The sequence below is a fragment of the Microcebus murinus genome, chromosome 20, assembly GCF_040939455.1.
Source record: "Microcebus murinus isolate Inina chromosome 20, M.murinus_Inina_mat1.0, whole genome shotgun sequence".
NCBI classification, from domain to species: domain Eukaryota; kingdom Metazoa; phylum Chordata; class Mammalia; order Primates; family Cheirogaleidae; genus Microcebus; species Microcebus murinus.
Genome location: NC_134123.1, coordinates 22,491,715 through 22,514,109, shown reverse-complemented (window position 1 = coordinate 22,514,109; position 22,395 = coordinate 22,491,715). Strand labels below are relative to the sequence as shown.

Below are 22,395 nucleotides of genomic sequence, written 5' to 3'. Positions count from 1 at the left end.
GGGGAGCGTCCCTGGGGAGAGTGTGCCCAGCTGGGACTGGAGTGACCCAGGGACTCGGTCATTCCATTTATGCCCCTGACAGCCCCTGAGAGGCTCGCGTGGGAAAGCTACGCAGCCAGAGGAGTGGGAATAGAGAAGTGAGTCCCTTTCTCCTCCCAGCAGGTATAGGGGACAAGAGCAGGGCCCAGCTGCTGCCCAGCTTGGGGCCAGCAAGCTCAGTCTGCCTTCCCTCTCTGCCAGGGGCTCCTTTCTTCACTGTGTACATTTGGAATCAACCGTCTTGCCTCAAGACCCAACCCCATGCCAGATGGGGCCCACAGTCCTGCCTGAAGGCCAACCCCATGCCCGGGCCGCTTTTGGCACTGCCGCTCACGGCACTAACCAGCGCGTTAGCTAGCCGGGCTAATTGGTTTATGGAAAACATTAATTACCATGTTGCTCATTAATGGATGAAATCTTTATTGGTGCCATTGATCAGCAGACTTGTTAGCTGGCCCCCTAACCAATGGCGGATGTAACAAGCTCTCTTATTGGCATATCAATTAATGCAATCAATTCCTGGCCAGCGGCTGCCACTCGCTTCCCTGGTAGTTCAGGGGTAGAAGACAGAGACATGTCAAGCATGCCTTTACTGAGAGTTTCCCAGCTCTCAGTGACTTCCAGGTGGTCTCTCTGCCACTCAGGGCTCATCTGTCAAAAATAAATAAAAAAAAAATCACACCTACCCTTCCATGTGAAAGTCTACTTTCCGTGCTCTCATGATGACAAAAGTGCTCCACTCTGTAAGGGTATGTGAGCTAGAGGGAAGGTGGGAGGGGTCTGGGGACAGTCAGCGCAGACAGAGGATAGCAGAAATCAGATGTTTCTAGGTTAGTCCCGATGGAAACGGTTATGCCTCCAGATAGGCCTCAGAACAATACTCTCCAGGGGTCCTCAAACTTTTAAAACCGGGGGTCAGTTCACTGTCCCTCAGACCACTGGAGGGCCGTTGGAGAGTGCGGCACACATTCCACACATGCGCACTGTGGGCCCGGGATGAGTCGGCTGCTAAGCAGGACAGGCAGCGGCGGCAAAAACACCCAGCGGGCCAGATAAATGTCCTCGACGAACCGCATGTGGCCCACGGGCCGTAGTTTGAGGACACCTGCTCTAGGTAATGACGGGACCAGCCTGAAACACAAGCCACAGCCACGAGCTCTGGGCCTGCCCTGGGGGAGCCCTCCTGGCTCCCTGCCTCCCTGAGCCACAGTCACACCTGCTGAACACGCCTGCCAACATCCACCCAGTGCCCCCGGCCACAGGCTCGCATGGAAACACCACCTGCCTGTCTGAAGTCCCAAGCTCTAGCATGGGAACAGATTTATCACATTAAGAACAACCCCTCCACTGTCACCACCAACTGCCCAGCGAATCTGTGCACACAAGTGGCACATACTAATGTTTGCTGAAATACACCTGAAAAATCAATTCAACAGCACTTATACTGCTGTAAAGTCACAGTTGAGAAAAAAATTTCTGTGGACAGCAACAAGTCTTTAGGTAGGTTGTTTTATGTGCATGTGTGTGTGTGTGTGTGTACACATTTGGCAGGAACTTGACCAAGGTAGGTTGTTTTAGGAAAGACTTAGGGGAAGTGGGACAGGAGGTGGATTCATGACACAGATTTAGAGCTGGACTGACAGCCGGTGACCACCAGGACCCTAACACCAGGGCAAGGGCCAGGCTCTGCCACAGCCACAGCTTTGGGAGGGAACGTGGAGAAGACCTACCCCTCAAGACATGCTTTAAAAGGATTAACTGGAGTTTATCCCAGACAGGAGCAGCTTGAAATATTATTCCAGATTTGTTTCTAAAAGATAAAATTTTTTTTCAAAAATGTAAAATAAAAAAAGGAAGAAAATCACTACCTCCACTCAGTGGTGCTAGTGCTATTAATACACTTTGCAAGCAGGAACACTTAAGGAGAGGGGGGACAAGCAACAAAAACTGGTGTGAAGCAGATGGGGTGGGGGGAGAAGGCACCCTTGGGCCAAGCGGTGACAGAGCACAGGAGCCTGACTGAGGCCTGGCTCTGGGACATAATTCTCAGCGTCTGAAAGCACGGCTCGGGACTTCTAGGATAAACAGCAGAAATACTTCCTCTCATTTATAAATAGAAAGTGACATTTTTTCCTCATGGAACATCCGCACTTCCATATTCACAGCACAGAGGAGAGGAGAGTCCTGAACAGATCACGGCAGGGACCAGACGGAAACGCCCAAGCCAGGTGTCACACTCTCAAGGTAAAGACTGACAGACACCAAAAAAAAAGAGGGGCAAGAGTCCTCAAAGGGGAGGCCAGGACCTCCGCAACTCACAAAGTGACTCTTTACATGAAACAGAAGGTGGCACATTCTCTGCAGGGGTCACTTGATACAGGTGACAGGGAGATATCCTGACAAGGGCCCTTCATCAGCCACTCCACACCACAGTGATTTTTCCAGCAAGCGCAGTCTTGGGTTCTGCTGATGGCAAGAGTCCTGGTGTTCTTCTGAAGTAGAATTCCTATGTTGTGGTCCCCAACCCTGGCTTGGGGGGCTGGGGTATGGTGACCAGTATACTGATCTGTGGCCTGTTAGGGACAGGGCTGCAGAGCTGCCCACCCCACCCACCCCATGGAAAAACTGTCTTCCATGAAACTTGGGGGGAGTGTGCACAACAGGAGGTAAAGCTCTCTTGCACTGTCCCCCTTCCATAAACGGGTCCCTGATGCCATAAAGGTTGGAGACCACTGCTGTAGGGCAATGGTGTCTGAACTGCTCTCCGGGGAAACCCAAAATACCGCAGGGATTGTGCAAATTCGGATTCCAATTTCATTTCAAAGGCTCTAATAATAAAGCATACTCAAATGGGTATCTGCCAAAATCTAACACCCTGGAGGCTAGGCGAACTAGTCGCATGGCCAAGTTAACTCGTTTTTGTGTGGGCCTTGGCATAATACTTCTGCCATTTCCACTTAATTGAAGACTCTTCTGAGATTATAAGGCAGGCTACTAAAAACCAATACTATTTGGAACTACTGTGGGAATGAGGATTTATACAATAATGGACCAAAACAAAATACATAAACAAAACAGAAACTTAGCTGATACCATTTAACTACTTTCTATAACTCTTACTTGTGATCAAAATGGTGATCAACTTGGCTTTGTTCTCATTTTTTGACTTAATAAGTAACCATTAACAAATCTGAACTCCTAAAATAACTGTAGTTATCAAGTCTTGTAAAACACTGTTTATACACTGGGTTCAAATTATATTTCATTTTTTTTTGAAAAGAGGGCTCCACTAATAAAACTTTACAAACCCCTGTTCTACCTGATGCATAGATTAAAAGTGGAGTGCACTCTTTGGAGAGCCTCCCTTGAGAAACAACAAAGATAACTTAAAGTTTCTAGTAAGAACTTAAAAAACCTCACAGCTCTAAGTTCACAAAACATTCTCATATACATTTAACCGGCTATGAGTACTACACAGTCATGGGAAGGATAATGTGCCAAAATGGAGATAGCTGTGCAACGGTGGTTGACTTGAAAGTATTGCTTTATGCTGTATTATTTTCTTTTCAATAAAAAATGAGGAAAGAGAATGATCTCTTGATGGCTTACCATGGAAGCAAAACGAAGTCCCAGAAAGGGCCGCCTGCTTTCTGTGCAATGCGGAAAATGCTCAGAGTAGCAGTTGTCCTTGCTTTGATAATCTAACCAGACAGAAAGCTCCCACGGTGGTTTTTCTCCCCCAAAGACAAGACCTTAGAAGCTCTCTCTCCAGAACAGTTGTCTAATTTATTCACTAAGCCATTAGTTAAACACATCTGTGAGTTCCTGCCTACTAGGTTCCAGCCATTGCGAATCCAAGTGGACGACAAGGTCACATTCCTGCCCTCATGGAACTTACCCTCCAGTAGATCCACTTTGCATAACGTAAGATGGCTGCGTTACATCTAGTTTTGTCACTGAACCATCACATCGACGTGTGCTTGGACAAGAAAATCACCTCTTTGACTGTTTGCTCACCTGAGGGATGACCAGGCTGGCCTTGGGTGGTCTAACAGGGCTGCCATGAGGGGGTTCCAAGTTGGCCATGTTCAATACTATCCATGGCAGGAACCGTTAAAGAATCAAGCCCCACCCACCCTTAAAAGACTCCTCATTCCCGAGACTCTGATACACGCTTCCCTGAATCTTCCCCTGGCTGATTATGTATCAAGGTTCTTCCACACCAAACACAATAATAAATCAAATCTTATCAGAATTGAGCTATAAATCTGTGAAGACTCCAATAATTTCCAGCCAAGGGAATAACACCACAAAAGTACTTTTTAAACTAATTACTCAGATTCCGAAGTGCTGCCCTAATGAGCCTTCTTTCTGCCCAGAACTTACTAAGAGGAAAAACTACCTTCTGGTGCAGTAATTACTGCTTTCCCCTTCAAACTTCTAACTGGAGATCGATGCTGCATTTTAAGACCCATTGATTTACAATTAGCCTGGCTTTCCTGCTAAAGTGTTTTTTAAGCAGAGTTTACTTTTATTTTATTTTGAAATCTCCAAGATCTGGTTCTTGGATTTTACATTCTCATGAGAGGGGACTGGAAACCTCAAAGAGGAAGATACACATCAGAAGAGAGGGGAGTAGAAGGATGCAAATCAGACCAAGGAGAGTGCGGATAGGGGGAAAGGAAAGTTGGTGTGTTCACAGGATAAATTCAGAGGCAAAAAAAAAAGCCAAACTCACGCTGAAGAGGAGGGAATGAAGAAAATCCAAAGAGAAGCAGAAGGCAGGGCGGCAGTGGGACAGCGCTAGGTGCTCAGCCTAATAAAGTGTGGCTGCTGTCAAGGTGGCTCGAGCAGCTCTTTATTGCCTCTGCTGTTTATTAGCATCCTCGGGAAGGGGAAAAGAAAGAAAAGAAAAAGCTTTGTGCATCTTTGCAAAACAAAGCACTAGTTAAAAATAGTGTGTGCAGCGGGGACAGTGTGCTAACATGAGGGTCCTGGCAGCTCCGGCGTTTGCACAATCTGTCCCATGAGGAGAGCAGAAGTAAGCGAAGCAATTAAGAATTTCATGCTGATTGCTCCAAGCATGTTTTCTACGCCATAGAGATAATGGCATAAAGGATAAGGCCTTGCTTCTCTCCCTCCCCTCCCTGACAACTTCTGCCTTCTGGATTCTGGACTCTCTTTCGCTTTGCCTCCTGTGTCTGAGAACTCGAGATGCTGGTTAGCTGGGCTGGCACCACTTGATGGAATCTGTCACTTCCATGCCTAAAGAAACTTCAGTCGTGCAAGAGTCTCTCCCTGCCCTCGATCAAGAGCAAAGCCGGAAGAGGAGACATAAGCCAAGCTGCACTATTGAAGCCCTAAAAATGGAAGCCTCAGAAACTGGGCAAACTGCCTCAGAGACCTACAGATCCAGGCTCTCTCCAAGACTCCCGCCCCTCCCATTCTGGGCTCTTCATTATTGCTGGGTCCCAAGATGACTGACAGAAGATGGTCTTGGAGAGATGAAATCCAAAAGGAAAAATTCTCAAACAATAAGGGGGGGAGCGGACAAAAACTACTAACTTTTTGCCTTTTTTAAAATGTATTTTATAGCAAGATTGTATAGGCCAATTTCAAAGACTAATATGAAAAAAGTGCAATTAAATCCTTGAAAAACTGACAGATCAGCAAAACAAAACCACCCGGAGGAGAGCCCGATTGAGCCTCATTAAGAAAGAGTTCAGCCTGTTTTTAAAACCATTCTTAACACTTAGCTGGGTACCTCCCAGCAGTGAGCACTCCCAATGCAGCTGGCATAATTAGTGTCAGAATGGAAAGAGAGAGAGAGAGAAAAAAATATCAACCTAGGAGATAGAAATTAAAACACAAATTTGGGGTAAGGGGATGTCCAAATGGAAAAACCATTCCGAATTCAAACAACAAACTCAAATTAGCCCGTCTGAGGGCAATGGGCAGACAACAAAATACTCCACCATACAGAGATAAATATGTTCCAATTAAATAGGAAAAGGTCTAGGGCAGATTGAGAGGATTTATGCTGCAATTCCCCATCTTCAACCTCTCCCCATTCCCTCCCAAAATATATTCCACATTGTGGTCACATCAACTCCAGGAGGCCGGGTTAATGGCAGACGGATGGCAAATTGCACCAACTTCTCCATCAATTACAACCATCACGCCTGACAATGGGGAAAATGAGATCTGGTGACAAATTTCCACACCTTCAGCCATGAGGATCCCCCAAACAGTGTGGCGTGTGCACACTTATGAACCCGTGGGTGCCTGAGCACGCGAGTGCACACGTTACATGCGAAGCCACCAGCCTGTACTAAGGAGATACGGAGCTGAGATCCATTATAGAAGAGCAGACCACTAAGGAAGAAATACTCTGGAGATGGAAAAGATGGCAGGGAGACGAAGCCATTTTATTAAATCAGGCAAATTCTAATTTATTCTACAGAGACAGAGGAAAGAAAATGGATTCATCCTCAGTATATCCTCTGAGCCAGCTCCTATCCCCTCAGTGGCGGAGGGGGTGCGAGGAGGTTCCAAGGTTCATCTGGAAATCAAGGGAAGGCTTCCCCTTTAAAAAGCAAACATTAACATATATCTGTTTCAATGCCTACACCAGGAATATGGAAAAGAATGCTTACGCCGGAGAAACAAGGGAGATATTCTCTGGCTTTCTGATTATTCCATCAGGTGAATGGTCTTACAAATTTGATTCATTGCGATGTGAAATCAGAAAGGCAACTGCAGCCTAGATAAAGTTGCTGAGACAAGGACTGACAAAAGGAATTGTGGAACATCTCCCCCAATGGCAAGAAATGCCACCTGCCACCTTCCCCACGGAGGGAACATAAATGTTGACTTTCAAGTTGGAAAAAAATGGAAGAGAAACGCTGCGCACGAGAACACCAAGCACAGAGGTTGCCTTTCATCAACAAAAGGCGCTTGTGTTTAGACTGCAATTAGAAAACCAAGGTTTTAATTAAACAATTACATAAAGTTAGTTTGGCTCCCTGTCTGGTCCAACACTTCACCAGCGCCTTGGGGTTAGCTTAGCAATGAGCATTTAGAGCTCTGGCTGCTATGGAGGAAAAGAAACTGATGACACAGCGACGTGTAAAGCTAGATGCTGTACCTGTCTGTCTGTAGTTCCCCTGTCATGTTCTAGGACAAAGGAGAATGAGACTGACATGAGCACATACGTGGTCAGACCACAAGCTATCGGTAACACTGTACTACTCGGGGCTGAACAGAAGAGATTATTCAAAGTGTCATGCAAAACGTGGGGGGCTGCGCGGGAGGCTTCCGGGGCTCCCCAGTGAAGGGCTGCTTCTCCGGCAAAGCACAGGCCAGGTGCAGCTCGCTTACTCTGCACCTCTTTTAACTGACAGGGATTCACAGGAGCTTAGATACCTTCAAACTCCCAAACCACCTCTGGAAGGGAAAAAAAAAGCAATGTACTTTTTCACCTGCTGCTTTTTACCACCTAGGTGGTGGCCGCCCAGGGCAGACAGAAGGTGTATGTGTGGATCCAAGAGCTTAGATTCCTAGGGGAGACTTAGATGTCTAATCTTCCTAAGCACGGGGAAAACTCCTGTGGCGCCCAGCCACCACTGCGCTCATATTCAAGAGCTGCAAACTGATGTGAAATTGGTTCTTCTCTATCCCTAGAAAGAAGGTGGCCACCTTCTGCTCAATTGTGTTGCACCAATGGGCCATCTTTAGCCTCTATAAAATAGACTTCAATAAGTGAAGTGGGGCCTGGCTTACAAAACAGACAAGAAGACTGACCAGTTTTTACTCCACAGCTCTCATTAAAAGTACACAGACCCTCAAAAGGCAAGGCCATTGTGCCCCTGGGGCAGCCAGTAAGAAGGATTCCACACTGACACCTGCAGGTGATGCTTCAGATTGCATCTCCAGGGAGTGTTCCACAATTCCACGTTCCCCTGGCTTCCTAGCCTGCCTGGAATCCTTCCAAGATGTCACATGATGAGGAGTCCAGGATGGCTGGCCAGCTGATACGCACCAATGGCCTCATACATACCTAGCACCAGGCATCTTCCTGGGCATTTCAGATCAAGTCACTGAAAGACAACCTTAGAAACAGAGCTCACTAGCTGTCAAGATGCTCTAGTCTATACTAGACCCAAGGCTCATCAACTCACAGGGCAATCAACATGCTTTAGGTTTCACAGAGCACCAATCCCATTTGGGTTTTTTCAGTAACAGGAAGACTCAGACTACTTAAATAATGGGAAAAAAATTTTTTTAAAATCAAAACAAACAACTAAACCAAACTTAATCTGAAGTTTACAAAAGCAGAGGAGTTACTTTTCCCCAACTTCAGGCTACTTCCCTGCTAGGTTTGCAAAGAACTGGGAAATATAAGGATGACTCTGAAGATTGTATAACTAATTCATGCCATTGGTGCTGAAAAGCAAAGTTCCCTGCACATCCAAATCCTTCATCTCCCAGACAAAGGGAGGGTTTTCTTGCCGTTTGCATCACCTGATTGTGTGAACTGCCAGAGCAGGAAAGCAGCAGAGGGGACTACAGCTCTCTGGCCTGCAAAGCTGGGTAGCCAATTAGAACTAATCTCTGCCCTGGAAGTAAATTCAGCTCTCTGTTCCCTCATCTGGTGCCCAGGGGGGCTCCGGCGGCAAGGGGTGGGCCTGCTTCGCTCGGTGCTGCCCCCACCCCCCCTATTGTCCCATTCCCCCCAAAAGTAACAGGGAACTCGCTGGTCAACCCCTTTCACCACAATTAGCCATGGAAGAAATTATTTTAGATCAAGCCCCAAACTGAATCCAAAGCAACGAAGCTGACTTTATGACTTATTTATTTCTTCCTTCACGAACAGAAGGTTAATATAAGAGCAACTCCTTGGCAAACCTTGAAGGGTAATTCAAGCGACACTGATGTGAATCAATGTTCCCTTTGTGAACACATTACTTGGCAGAAACTGGCTTTTTGTAACCCCCTTAAACATAGCCAGCAAAACAAAAAGAGGGGGGAAAAATGTCCTCCAAACAAAAGGATGAGGTGAAAATAGAGAGAGAGAGTCGCCTGCACTTTATTCTCTTTCATAGAAGCAAATGGATCTGGTGCTTTTATACATTAATCAATCAATATCACTGACTGTACATCAGCGGGGTAGCCAAGTTATGAATGACCTTTCTGGCAAAGAGGACACTTTTAATGCTCATAAGACTGCTCATAGCTTAGCAACTTTCCGAATTTATGCCTGCATGATTACCCCTTGGAGGCGAGCAGCCGTGAGTGCTGCACTAAATATGGCAAGGTTAGTCATTTCCAATTTGCGCAGAGGGGAGAAGAGATGCGGACCTGGCTGCCCCACTTAGGCATGAGCTGCCGCAACCTGGGTGACACGGACGGCAGAGCCCCAGGCCCTGCTGGCCGGCCGCGGTGGGGCTGGCCTCCCTTCCGGAAAGCTGGCCGGGCCTCCTGTTCAGCTTCAGGCCAACCCAAACATGGCAGTTGCAGACGGCTCATCTAGAACCAGCTCCACTGCAGCTTCCGCCTGCTTCTCACACTCAGGTCTGAGTCACTGAGCTGGTGGATGGGCTGGGCCGGCCCACACAGGGGTGTCCCCAGGCTAAGCTCCCTTCACACCCTCTGCCCTCTGGCTCCTGTCTGGGCCTCGGAAAGCCCTTCCCACGTTGACTGGACTCCTCTGACCAGAAAACATCATTTCATGCTTCCAAAAGGAAATCAGAACTTTCATCGTCAAGTTGTTTTTCTTTTTTTTTTTTAAAGCAATCCACAGACCTGGCATTTCTACCCAAAAAGACAAGGCTGACTTACTCTCTCCAGAAACATCCAGCCCAGATAAACAAAGAGCTGGGCCAATCCTCTTTATTTTCCCCCGTCACCAGCTCAGCCATTCTCTCCATGTCCAGGAGGCAGGAAAGTTCTCTGGATTCCATTCTCGGTGGGTGGAAATGGGGCAAAGGGCTGCCTGTGGGTGTGGATTTCTATGACAACCATTATCGTCACAGGGAGGCCACATGGGGGTAAGAAAGAAAACCCCACCTCAGCTTCCTTCTCCCAATTTCTTTTAGAGCCGTAGTGGAAATCTCTGGATGTCTGGAAGAGATTCCAGACTTGGAAACGCAGACGTCCGTTTGCAAGGCTCTGCTTTTTTCTGTCTCCCACAAAGGCGAATGAAGACATTAGAGAATTTGAAATACAGCTTTAACTTTGTGTAAATTACAACAGAAGGAACCATCGGCTAAAGCTCACTGTCCTCACTAGAATTCAGGAAAATTTCAGGGCAGGAATGAGTTTTACTGAGACCATTCCTCAGTCTGCATCTACAAAGAGAAGCCAGCTAAGCAACAACAGGCCAATATGCTGGGCAGACAAAATACAGTTTGGTGGCAGCCACCTCTGGCTCATATTCCTGAAGTCAGGTGAGTTCCACGGGGAGGACCCTGGTGGTATTAATAAGAGAAGCTCCCAGGCCACAAGAGGCCAGTTTATAGAAATGCATGACAAACAACCAGGAGGGACAAAGCTCATTTTAAAGGACCTAATCTGGGCATTTCCGAAGGGGTGGCGAGTTCTCATCCCTGTGCCCCTCCACGTGCCGGGCGCCTGGGACTCCTCGCAGCTGGGAAGAACCTCGTCCTCCGGCAGCTGAAGCATTTCATCCCCCCCCCCCCCCCGTTCCAGCCCCGTCCTCCCGCTCCGCGTTCCATCCTTAAATAAACAACACTTGTCTTGTCACCCATTATTTTTACCAGATTCAGATTTCCATCTAGAAAACCTACTTTCTACTTGGAACGGGCAGCAGAACATGGAGCCCGTGGCCGCAGGTCCCCCTGGAGAAGCGGGTCTGGACTGGTGCCGCAGACACCCCCTCCTGTTTCAGCAGGTGCGGTTTGGAATGGCTCCGTTTTCCCACACACAGCTGCAAATGCATATATTTCACAACCATCAACCACTGCCCACTCCCCTCCTCTCCCTTTTCCTCTGAGCCTCCTTCGAAATTCATAAACTTTTAAGTCACCTTTGGAGCTGCCACCCTCACAAGACACATCACACCAAGGGCAGGATGTGGCTTAACTTTCAATCCCAGAAAGGTAGATCCCTTCCTTTCTGGATCCTTGTGAAAGCCTGGCTGTTCCTCTGACCTCTCTCGAAAATTCATCCCTTGCCTAACAACTAAAAAGTATACATTTTTTGTGTGTGCACTAAGTTGTCTTTACAGCCTCTTAGGGTTTCCCCAAGTTACAAACACCACTTGCCACCATCTTTCTTCCTCTTCCCCTACCTGGCCAACAGCAGGTCGTGTTAATGGTTTCTTCCTGCACCTTCCCTTTCCCATCCAGATGACCTGCTAACCTACCATCCAGCTGGCAGACACAATATATATGTCTACACTGTCCTCCTGGAAGTGCTTGGGGTCTCCTGTCCCCTGCAGCCACAGAGCTGTCCCGTTGCAGACTGTTGTGTGGCATGCCCTCCTCCTGTGTATTTAAATCTCTCTCTATAGGATATTATTAGCAAGGATAACGGGGCATGAGACCCCTCCTCTAAGCATTTGGTGGGAACTCTCACATTAGTAACAGGGCAGGGAGAACCTGACCCCTCACACAGAGAGACAGGTCCCCCGAGCAGATAGGCCACCCTGTTTTGGGTGCAGCCCCCCGAAGGACAAGCTCTACTTGGAGCTCAGGTTACTCCTCAAAGTCTGGCAGAGAGAGTACTAGAAAAATACATCAAAGAACAATCCTACTGGAAAAGGTGATGTCATCAAGATGCAAAAGATGCAGGAACCATAAAGTCCAACAGGGTATTTTTAAGATTTCACATAATACACGGAATTATAATTTTCAGTTTAAATTTGTGTCCTTCACTCCCTGAGACTGTGAGCTCTGTGAGGAGAGGAACGTGTAACACATCATATACTATGCAACCTAAAGGTATGTCCAATCATGTCACCACTTCTGAACCTCTCCAGGGGTTTCCTATAACACTGAAACCCCAAATTCATGGACCTGATTACAAAGGTGGGTCTAGTGGTCAGTGCCCCTCTCCGTGGGAACGTGCCAACTACACTTGCCCTTCCTTCTGCCCCAGGGCCTTTAAATGAGTCAGGCCTTCAGCCTGCAGTGTTCCTTTCCTTCTTCACACAGTCAAGTCAGGTCATAGCCTATTTAGGTCATAGCCTAAATGTCACCATCTTAAACAAAGGCAATGGACCGAGCACTCAACCTGCATTTGCAGTATTCATGGTAACCAAATAACTAATGACAAAAACTTTCCCTTGATAGGAGCAGCCCAGCTAATAAATGAAGGAATGACAGAATGAGAATATCAGCATTTTGCTAACTCCAAATGAAATAGGACATTTAGACAACGATCATTAATGGCTGCTAACATCACAGAAGAGTCAACAAGACTTTATGTGTCTCATGGCAAGACACATTTTCACACAAGCAGCCATGGAGAAAAAGCAAGACTGACCTTCAATCAGATCAAATATCTAGATGTGACTACCAGCTCCAGGGGACAGAAGAACATGTTAAACAACATCATGGGGCTGCAGCCATCAAAATCCAGACTGCAGAGAATTCTATATGATGTGTGATTCAGTTTCTTCAACAAAAATTGCAGGGAAAGGGAAAAGAAAGAAGAGAAACACAGAGATAAAGACTTTAGAGACGTATCAATCCATAGCAATGTGAAGGCCATGTCTGCGCCTGAATTTAAACAAATCAACTATTTAAAAACCCATGTTCCAGGGAATCCTGAACACTGACTTAGTGTTCGATGCATTTATAAGTTTTAGGGGTCTGATAATGATACGGTAAGTCATATTCAAAAAGAGATACAAATACTTATGGATAAAATGTTATACCTGGGATGAGTTGCAAAATAATTTAGTAGTTAGAAACCAAGGGGTGGGAGGTATATATAGAACATGGCTAGCTGAGGGTTGATATCTGCTGAGCAGGGGTGAAGGGTTCAGGGGGTCTTTCATCCAATTTTCTTACATATGTGTTTCAAATTGTCCAACAAAAAAATTGGTTTTTGTCTTTTCTTTGAGACAGGATCTCGCTCTGTGTCCCAGGTCCAGTGGCATCATCACAGCTCACAGCAACCTAAACTCCCAGGCTCAAGCGATCCTCCTGCCTCAGCTTCCCAGCAGCTGGGACTACCAGCAAGTGTCACCATGCCTGGCTTATTTTTCTTTTCGTAGAGACAGGTTCTCACTCTTGCTCAGGCTGGTCTTGAATTCCTGGCCTCAAGCAATCCTCCAGCCTCAGCCTCCCAAAGTGCTAGGATTACAGGCGTGAGTCACCCCACCCAGCCACGGAAGTTGTGTTTTAAACTTCCTTCCTTGACTATCCCTCTACAATAGGCACCCAGTCAGCCACTAGTCAAATATTCTTATATTTGGTTTTAATTCATTGTCTAACAGATATTTTTCTTTTTCTTTACCACCCATAAGCCCCTCTAGAATGTAAGCTCCAGGAAAAGCTGGGGCCTGGCCACCCACAATTACCACCGTGTCCCCAGGGCTTTGAAGATGCCTGGCACATGGGAAGCTTCATTAAATACACATTAGAAAACACACAGCCACACGTACAAACATGACCACATCAATCATTCAGTAGCAGCTCGAAGTATCACACTCCCTTGTATTTGTATGTAGTCCTGAGAGGATGTTCATTTGCCATCTTAGGAGAATATAAATGTATCTCAGGCCACTCAGACACTTTAACCATTATATCTTGAAAACAGAGCGTCATGTATCAAAAGACACACACATAAAGCTTTGGAATCTTTCTAGAAACCTCTGAATGCAATACCAAATAGCACTGGCAGAGAGGCAGCTGACTTCAGGTAGCCCATGGCCCTGGGCCTCACCGCATGGCACCAACATTCTGAGTCACACTGGTGGTATACGACAGGACCACCAATTCCAGTCCCAACAGCGGTGGCCTAAGTCAAAATCCAGCCAAGAATGAAGGCCATCAATCATCCACATGGCAGGCTATTTGGAAACATCCAGATGCTAGAGTTTTGAAGATGGAACCCACGGCAATCCAATGGAAGTGGTGTTCAATTTATGAGTCATGATGATGTCAACTGAGAAATGACAGACCCTCCTGGAATCCTGGAGGACACAGATAAATGTAGGCTTGTGCATTTCCAACAAGGAGAGCCTGAGCAGGTGTTAGCTGAGGCAAACATTTTCCTACCCATGAGAGTATTTTAAAAAGTAGATTCTGCCTCCCTCCTACCCACAGACTAGTAACAGCCAGCTGAGCTACCTTAATGAATTATTTTAAAAAGAAGATGAAACATTAGCGTAAGAACCTAAGAGAGAAGCTTTCACATTCTTGAAACAAACCTGTGACTTGAAGGAATCCCACGAATAAGTATTTGTGGGTGACTGCCATGTGCCCAGGTAGAGGTGATATCAATTGATAAGACTGAGGACCCAGGTGAGAAACTGGCAGGCCAGAGGGGACCAGGCCAATGGGGAAAAGATGGCTCTGAGGTCCCACCCCAGTAACCCAGGCGAGCCCCTCTTGTACAAACAAGCCCACTTAGTTCCAAGGTGGCCTGTGAGTGCTGCAGATGAGTCTCACCTTGACGGTGGCTCTGTGCTGAGCCACATCAGGTGCCTGGGCTGTGACAACCATTTGTTAACATCAGTACTTGGCTCTTTTTCTAGGGGGCTCCAAGAATGAACCTGGACCTTGTCCCCACCCAACGTGTCAACCCAAGGTAGGAGTCAAGACACGCAGTCTATGGGGAAGGCAGAGGAACAGGAAAAGCAGATTTTTTGCTACTGAACTGGGGAGGATCTCCCATTACCCGTGACAGGCCAATAAGGCAGATTATGGGCTGGATGTGCTCAGGCTCACCTCCAATCCACAACGAAGCCAGGGCTGGGTCCTCCCCATTCTACCTTGGACCAAAGCCCCAGTATCTGCAGAGCAGCCCTCTGTGGGGCTGTAGGCCCTGCAGGCCAAGGACATGGTGATGCCACTCATGGTCCTTTGATCGATCAACTCTGAAGTAGGGTTCCCCTTGCCCTCGAGGGTGAAGGAAATGCCATGCTGAAGACTCTGCATGCCACCAGGACTGCCGCAAGTGGGAGAGGGAGACCCAGGGCTTCTCTGAGCTCAGCACACCCATACTCCTCCCCCAGGAAGGAAATGGGTGCACTGAAGTTGCCGACCAGAAAGATAATGCGATGTGGCCCTGAGATGCCCAAAGTGCAAGGAGAGAAAAAGTGAAACAAAAAAATCACTGTGGACAAATGAAATGAAAATCTGGCGGGGCTGTGTCCTAACAAATGACTCAAAAATGAAATGGCACTCATTTTTCTCCCTTGGCAGAGGCGCAGAGTGAGAACGGGACCAAGAGAGGGAGGGTCGGAAAGAAAGGACAAGTGTCCACGCCATGCCAGGCTCCATACTCGGTATGATGACACTTTTCTGTATGGTTCTCACTTAACTGTCACATGAGGATTTATAAGGTAGACCCCCACAGGTGTATCCGCAACCCTGTTTCCAGGTGAGAGGACCGAGACTTTAGAGGTGTGCTGTTTGGGAGTCCCTGAAACATGCGAAACATTTCATGGATATGCATATTTTTCTGCGGTGAGGGATCATTTCTTTCATCAGATTGCCTGAAAAAGTCAAGAATCCTTGAATGATGGAACTTGACCGAGGTCACTGAGCTCAGAAAAGCTGGGATCTAAACTCCTATGTGACTTTTGAAAGCTCTCATAACCAGGTCTCATCCAAAAGCTCTTAACGTTCACTGGGTGCGAGAGGAAGGGACCACCGAAGGGCATCCTCAGAGCTGAGCAGATGACAAAGGACGTGCGATGGGGCTGGGCTGGGGCCGGATGTCTGAACATACTCACCGGCCCTTTCACTCTAGCCCGGAGGTGATTCCAAGCATTTTCACCTCTGAACACAGTCATTGCACAGGAGTGACACCTTTTTTATGGGACCAATCCTGTCTACACAGGCACAAACCTACCAACCTGCAGTTCTAGCTTCACCTGGAGCCGGAAAATGACCTGGGAACAGCAAGATAAGCAGCAAATACCCAGATTCCCTAAAGAAGGGTCTTTCTGGAAGGAAGTTCTGCAAAATACGGACAGTCATTTTTGGGGGCGAAAGGGAAGTCTCATCCTTATGGGCCACCCCCTACATACACAGTGCAATTTTAAAATAATAAACACACACTGGTTTTCTCATTTTGGAGAGGGAACAGCTGATAAAGCAATTAAGAAAGCACCTCATTGGCCGGGTGCTGTGGCTCATGCCTGTAATCCTAGCTCTTGGGAGGCCGAGGCGGGCGGACTGCTCAAGGTCAGGAGTTCAAAACCAGCCTGAGCAAGAGCGAGACCCCGTCTCTACTATAAATAGAAAGAAATTAATTGGCCAACTGATATATATATAAAAAAAAAAAAAATTAGCCGGGCATGGTGGCGCATGCCTGTAGTCCCAGCTACCCGGGAGGCTGAGGCAGAAGGATCACTCGAGCCCAGGAGTTTGAGGTTGCTGTGAGCTAGGCTGACGCCACGGCACTCACTCTAGCCTGGGCAACAAAGCGAGACTCTGTCTCAAAAAAAAAAAAAAAAAAGAAAGCACCTCATTGGCATGAATGTCTCCCACCTGGAGCTGAACAAAAGTGCACCAGAGGGTCCCCTGTCAAGTGACACCAAGCTAGCACGTCTGCTCGGCACACTCAGCCCCAGCCCCCAGCCCCCAGCGCATCAGGAACCTGCCGTCCAGGACCCCACTGTGAGGCTCACCTTTAATCTACTCCACATATGCTCGACCACGGCAGTGCAGCGTATTATGTGATTACCCTGAGAAGTTAAAACGAATTTAGAAAAACAAGCACTTTTTAAGCAGGGTAAGGAAAATGCTAGAAGAGCATCACTCAGACAACAGAACACTGGAAATGTGCACTTGATGAAATGCAGAAAGACATTCTGTCTAATCCTGAGCAGGAAGACAAGGATTATTTCTTAAATGTGTGTCTCTTTTATCTGAAAGGACGAAGAGACCCACGAAACACCCTTTCAGAAGACACAAGGTGCCAAAAAGCAAAGGCTGCAAGGAGCAACGTCGTAATCCTATGAGCTAGTGCCCTCTGGAGCCTATGTGTAGTTAAACTCTTCTATTTATTGTTGATACTGGTTTAAACTTGTAATTCACATTTATTTATTTGGATCATCTGTTTTTGCTCATTAAGTCATTCCCTATCAAATTCCTGGCCAAGGTGAAAAGCGGCAGACCCAGAGAGAGTAGAGTCTTTTCCAGAAACCAAAAAAGAAGTGACACCGTGTGTGCCCAGGTACTCTTTTTTTTTTTTTCCTCTGAGACAGAGTCTCGCCCTGTCACCTGGGCCAGAGTGCAGTGACATCATCATAGCTCACTCCTGGGCTCCAGTGATCCTCCTGCCTCAGCCTCCAGAGTAGCTGGGACTACAGGTACGTGCCACCATGCCCAGCTAATTTTTTTCTATGTGTAGTAGACACAGGATCTTACTCTTGCTCAGGCTGGTCTCAAACTCCTGAGTTCACGTGGTCCTCCTGCCCTGACCTTCCAGAGTGCTATGATTTGAGGCATGCACCCCCTCTGCCTGGCCTACTCTTTTCTTCAGGTGACAGTTTTATTCTACGGATGATGCCTCTGGTTACAGCACAAACCTGTTTTGTTGGTTTTTCCGGCTAGTTCTCACGAGTCACTGAAAAGGAGTGAATGTTTCGGGAGGTAGAAAGGATACAACAACAATAACAGAGACACACCAAAGTCAACGTATGGGACAGGGCAGGATCAGGACCCACTGAGGAACAGGATCCGGACCCACTGAGGAACAGGATCCGGCAAGCTGGCACCCAGTGACTAAGCCGCTGACCGATGGGACGGATTCTGGACTAGGTGGTACAGAAGTAGTGTAAGACGTGATGCCTGCTCCACAGAGATTCAGAGTTTCAGGGATGAATAATAAGCAGATATTAAATAATCAAACAAGGCTGTGAGATCTTTTTGGAATAATATGAGGTAAACAGTACATAATTATAATTATGTGCAAGACTCTGTGGCGCAAATTAAACACTATATTCCTTTAGAAAAGTGTGGAATGATGGTAGTCCATGTGGCTTCAATGATAACATCCTTGTCACCCTCTGTTCTCACCCATAGCTGCCCCTTATCTCGTTCTCTTCCACCAGAGTATCAGCACCCATCCGGGGCCTGAACCGCACCCTGCAGTCGTCCTTAGCTCCTCTCCCCCCACTTCCCGCAGAAGGAACCACCTAAGTGGTACTAAGTGTCTCACTGTCACCATCCCCATTCCACTCACCCAGACCCTCCTTTATCTTTCATCTTCTATGAGCTTCCCTTCCAATCCTTCCATCTTCCATGGGGCGGGGGTGTGTGTGGGAGGGTGTTAATTCTAACCCCTAAAACGAGGAGAGGGCTTGTGACTTTGTTAGGTCTCAGCATTTCAGGGCTCCCCAGGGAGGGAAATCCTTGGCGCCACTCAGATCTTACTTCTGGCCCCTCCACCTGTCCACACTCTCTATTTTGGCAGCAGGCAACATTCGAGTGACATTTACACACTGGCCTGTCAGCAGTTTTCACGTCAATGGTGTCTTTAGGAATCTTTTACCTTCAGACAGTGGGACTCCTCAGGCACAGAACACGTCTCACTGCAGCTGGCTCAATAGGCCTCTGTTCACCCAAGGAGTCAGGAGAAATGGTCCTACTGCACGCACAGCCTCGAATGTGAAAGGAGGAGTGATCACGTCCAGAAAGGAAGAAGGTTAACAATGGGGCTTGGATGGAATTGTAAGAAGGGACAGGAGAAAAGGCTGACAATGATTTGATGCAAGAAGAAAAATCAGAAGGTTGTATTTCCAAAAACCAAGTAAGAGAACAGGGTAAAAGGTGAATGTGAGACTATACCTTTTTTTTTTTCTAATTTTTTTATTGTCATAAAATATTTTCTTCCCAAGAAATATATACATGTATATATACATATATATATATATTTAAATTTCAGGATATTGTGACGGTACAAACGTTACATTTTATTTCATTGCCTCTCGCTAGCGAGGGTTAGAGGCCTACCCTTACCCCCCTCAATGCACACCGTGTCCTACAGCTGTGAGTTTACCCTGAGACTATACCTTCTGAGCCATCCCAGGACCAAGGCCTATGTTCTCCTTCCTTTTCTCCAGAGACAGGGGAGAAGAATAAGGACCTAAAATTTTTATCAGATTTAGTAGAGAAAATGGAAAATTAATCAAATGCTATTGCCAGGTCTTGCATTAAAAATATTAAGGAGACAGAATTAAAATCACTGAACAGGGAGCTGGGACCCAGGGCTCCCACGTTCCCTTCTGAGCCCTCGCACAGTTACCAACCCATCCGTACCTACCAAGGGCCTGCCAGCCAGAGCCTCACCTAGAATGGAACATGCTTACAAGAACTAAAGGGGTTTTTTTCTTAAATAAAGGAGATAGAAATAAACTACAATTTCATAATACTAACTTCCATAATACTATGAAAGTATAATACTAACTTTCATAATACTAACTTTTTCACAATACTTTCATAACCCTAACTTTCACATTCTGGCCAACCTGACACCTGATCTTCCTTCTGATACTGTATTAGTTTCTTTGCCCAATTCCCAAATTCACCTTTCCTTACTTGCGTCATCAGCGATCAGTGACAATTTGGAAAATTCTTTCCAGTCTTTTGATATTCTGGCCTGCTGAATTTCCTGATCACCTAGAAAACTGGTGTGTGGTGTACGACTAAAAATAAACCTTAACGACCACCACTTTCATTTGCCAAATATTTCTCCCTATTAATTTTAATTAGCTTTTATTTTTCTGAAATAATCTCACTTAAAAATTCAATTCCTTATGACATCATTTCAAAGTATCTTTTCACTAGATTCCCATTAATTACAAAAGGAAAAATAGTAACTTTACAAAGGATAACCCTAGAAGGAGCCACTATAACTACTTGACTAAAATTGGTGCCATCAATAAATAGACAAATCAATATCACACACCTCCTGATATTATGCACTAGGAAACACACATTACTTTTTTAGAATTTCTACCAAAGTACACAACCTGATTCTTATCATAAGGAAACATTTGAGAAACCCAAATTGATGTATATTCTACAAAATAGCTGACCTGTACTCTTCAAATAAGTCAAGGTCACAAAAGACAAAGGAAAGACTGAGGAACAATTCCAAATTCAAGAATATTAAGGAGACGTGACTGCTGAATACAACCTGTGATCTGCGATATTCATTTCATATAAATGACATTATTGGGAAAATGTGAATAAGATTTATAGATTACCTAATAGTTTTGTATCAATGTTAATTTTTTGATTTTGGTAACTGTTCTGTGGTTATGTAAAATAGTATCTTTGTTCTTAGGAAATACACACCAATTTAGATATCAAGGGACACCGTGTCTGAAACTTATTCTGAAATAGTTCAGAAAAAATAACAACATATATATTTGTGTATATATATCCTGTATCAAGACAAGACAGAAGGTGGGGAGACAACTTTGTAAAAAAAAAAAAAAAACGTGGTAAAGTGCTATAATTTGGAGAATCTGGGGAAAGGTATATGAGAATTCATTTTACTACATAGAATATATTACTTTTCCGTAGGTCTAAAATTGTATCAAAATTTTAAAAACTTGAAAAGAACAAATTGAAATTAAAATAAGATTCCTAACATCTTTAGTCCAATTATATAATTTTTCTATTCTTAAGTATTTGCAATTATACACATTATGAATAAATATTTTAGATAGTATGCAAATTTCATTTACTATTTATTGTTTCCATGTTATTAGTGAAAATGTTAAATAAAAACAGAGCTCTTAACAGCACTTACAATTCCCTTCAACAAAAACAGCTGTGAAATCAATATATATATTCCTATTGTTTTAGACTTTTAGTCTGATTTCAACACGTTTAAATTCCTCTCTAGGTTCTAAAGTTTGTTGATGATATTATGGGGAAAATAGAAGTTTTATGTATTCATTTTTAATAAATCTATGATATTCACACTTGCAATGCTATTTCAAAGGTGGAGGGGGAACCTGAGAAAACTAGGTTCAAAAGATACAAGAAAATGGGACTGTAATTTTTGGTCCTTGCCCAAGATATCTAGAATAGCCTGCTCATTGGTCCCTGACCAAACTCCTGAGCTGCCTCAATACCCCTGGGTCCTCTCCCTCTATCTCCTGCTCCCCATCTGTCCTTCCAAGTACAGGCTAACCCTCTCTTTCTGGCTTCCCCATCATTCAACCCAAGAATTCCTCACACTTGGGAAGGCTCAGTACATTTATTGTCCTGCTACATCATGTGGGACTTACCACAGATCCCCTTGAACTCTGCTAACCTTTAGCATATGTTTGTGTCTCTCGCATCCCCCCCCAAAAGACCACAGGCTGGGGTCATTTCTCCTACTCTTTTATGTTCCCTCACAGCAACTAGTGTTTACAACTAACAGATGTTTAATAAACAGCTGCAAAGCTCAACATGTCCCAGTGTTTCCAATTCAGAAAGGCAGGAAAAACTGCCGCTGAATAACCTCAGAAGGATACTTGGTGAAAACAGAGAATGTTTTCGATGTATGTTTTGAGCCTCCAGAATATAAATTTGCATTTGCACAATTTCGTTTTTCAATGAGAATTCACGTACATTATTTCATTTTATCTTATTAGCATGATGGGATTTGTTCTTGATGAATCCACAGCACTACTGCTACTTGCCATCATTCCATTATCGCTGCATGTTTATAGATTTTCCCCTTTATTACTCATTTTATTTTTTCCATCAAGTATATTTCATATACGACGTAGTAATTACGACGTTCTCTACTCCTTACACTTAAAAGTTTGCCAACTTTTTTCTGATCATAAAGCATTAAGTGGCTATTATCAAAAACCTTGAAAATAGAAAAAGCATGAATAAAAGTTGTCCACAGTGATAACACCTTAGTATATTTATATATATTTAAAGGAAACTATGACAATTATATGTGATTTTATGTCTTGCTTCTTCCCAGACTATGGAGCTTTCTTCCATATCCTTAAATATTAATCAAGAACATTACTCTTAATGGCTACCCAGATTCCCACCACATAATCGTAATACAGTTTACTTAATCCCCTCCTCATCTTTAAAAAGACATATGGCTGAGACTTCTAATTGCCTTCCTAATAATTGTTCTTCCTTGCAAACACAACACTCACTTCTTTCAGGGCGCAATACCCCT

General features: G+C 45.3%; 1 protein-coding gene across 2 annotated transcripts in view; it reads right to left on the bottom strand.

Annotated features, from left to right (window-relative positions):
- The window catches only part of ZFHX3 (zinc finger homeobox 3), a 246,264-nt gene that overhangs the window by 61,875 nt on the left and 161,994 nt on the right, over positions 1-22,395 (bottom strand). The window lies entirely within an intron of this gene.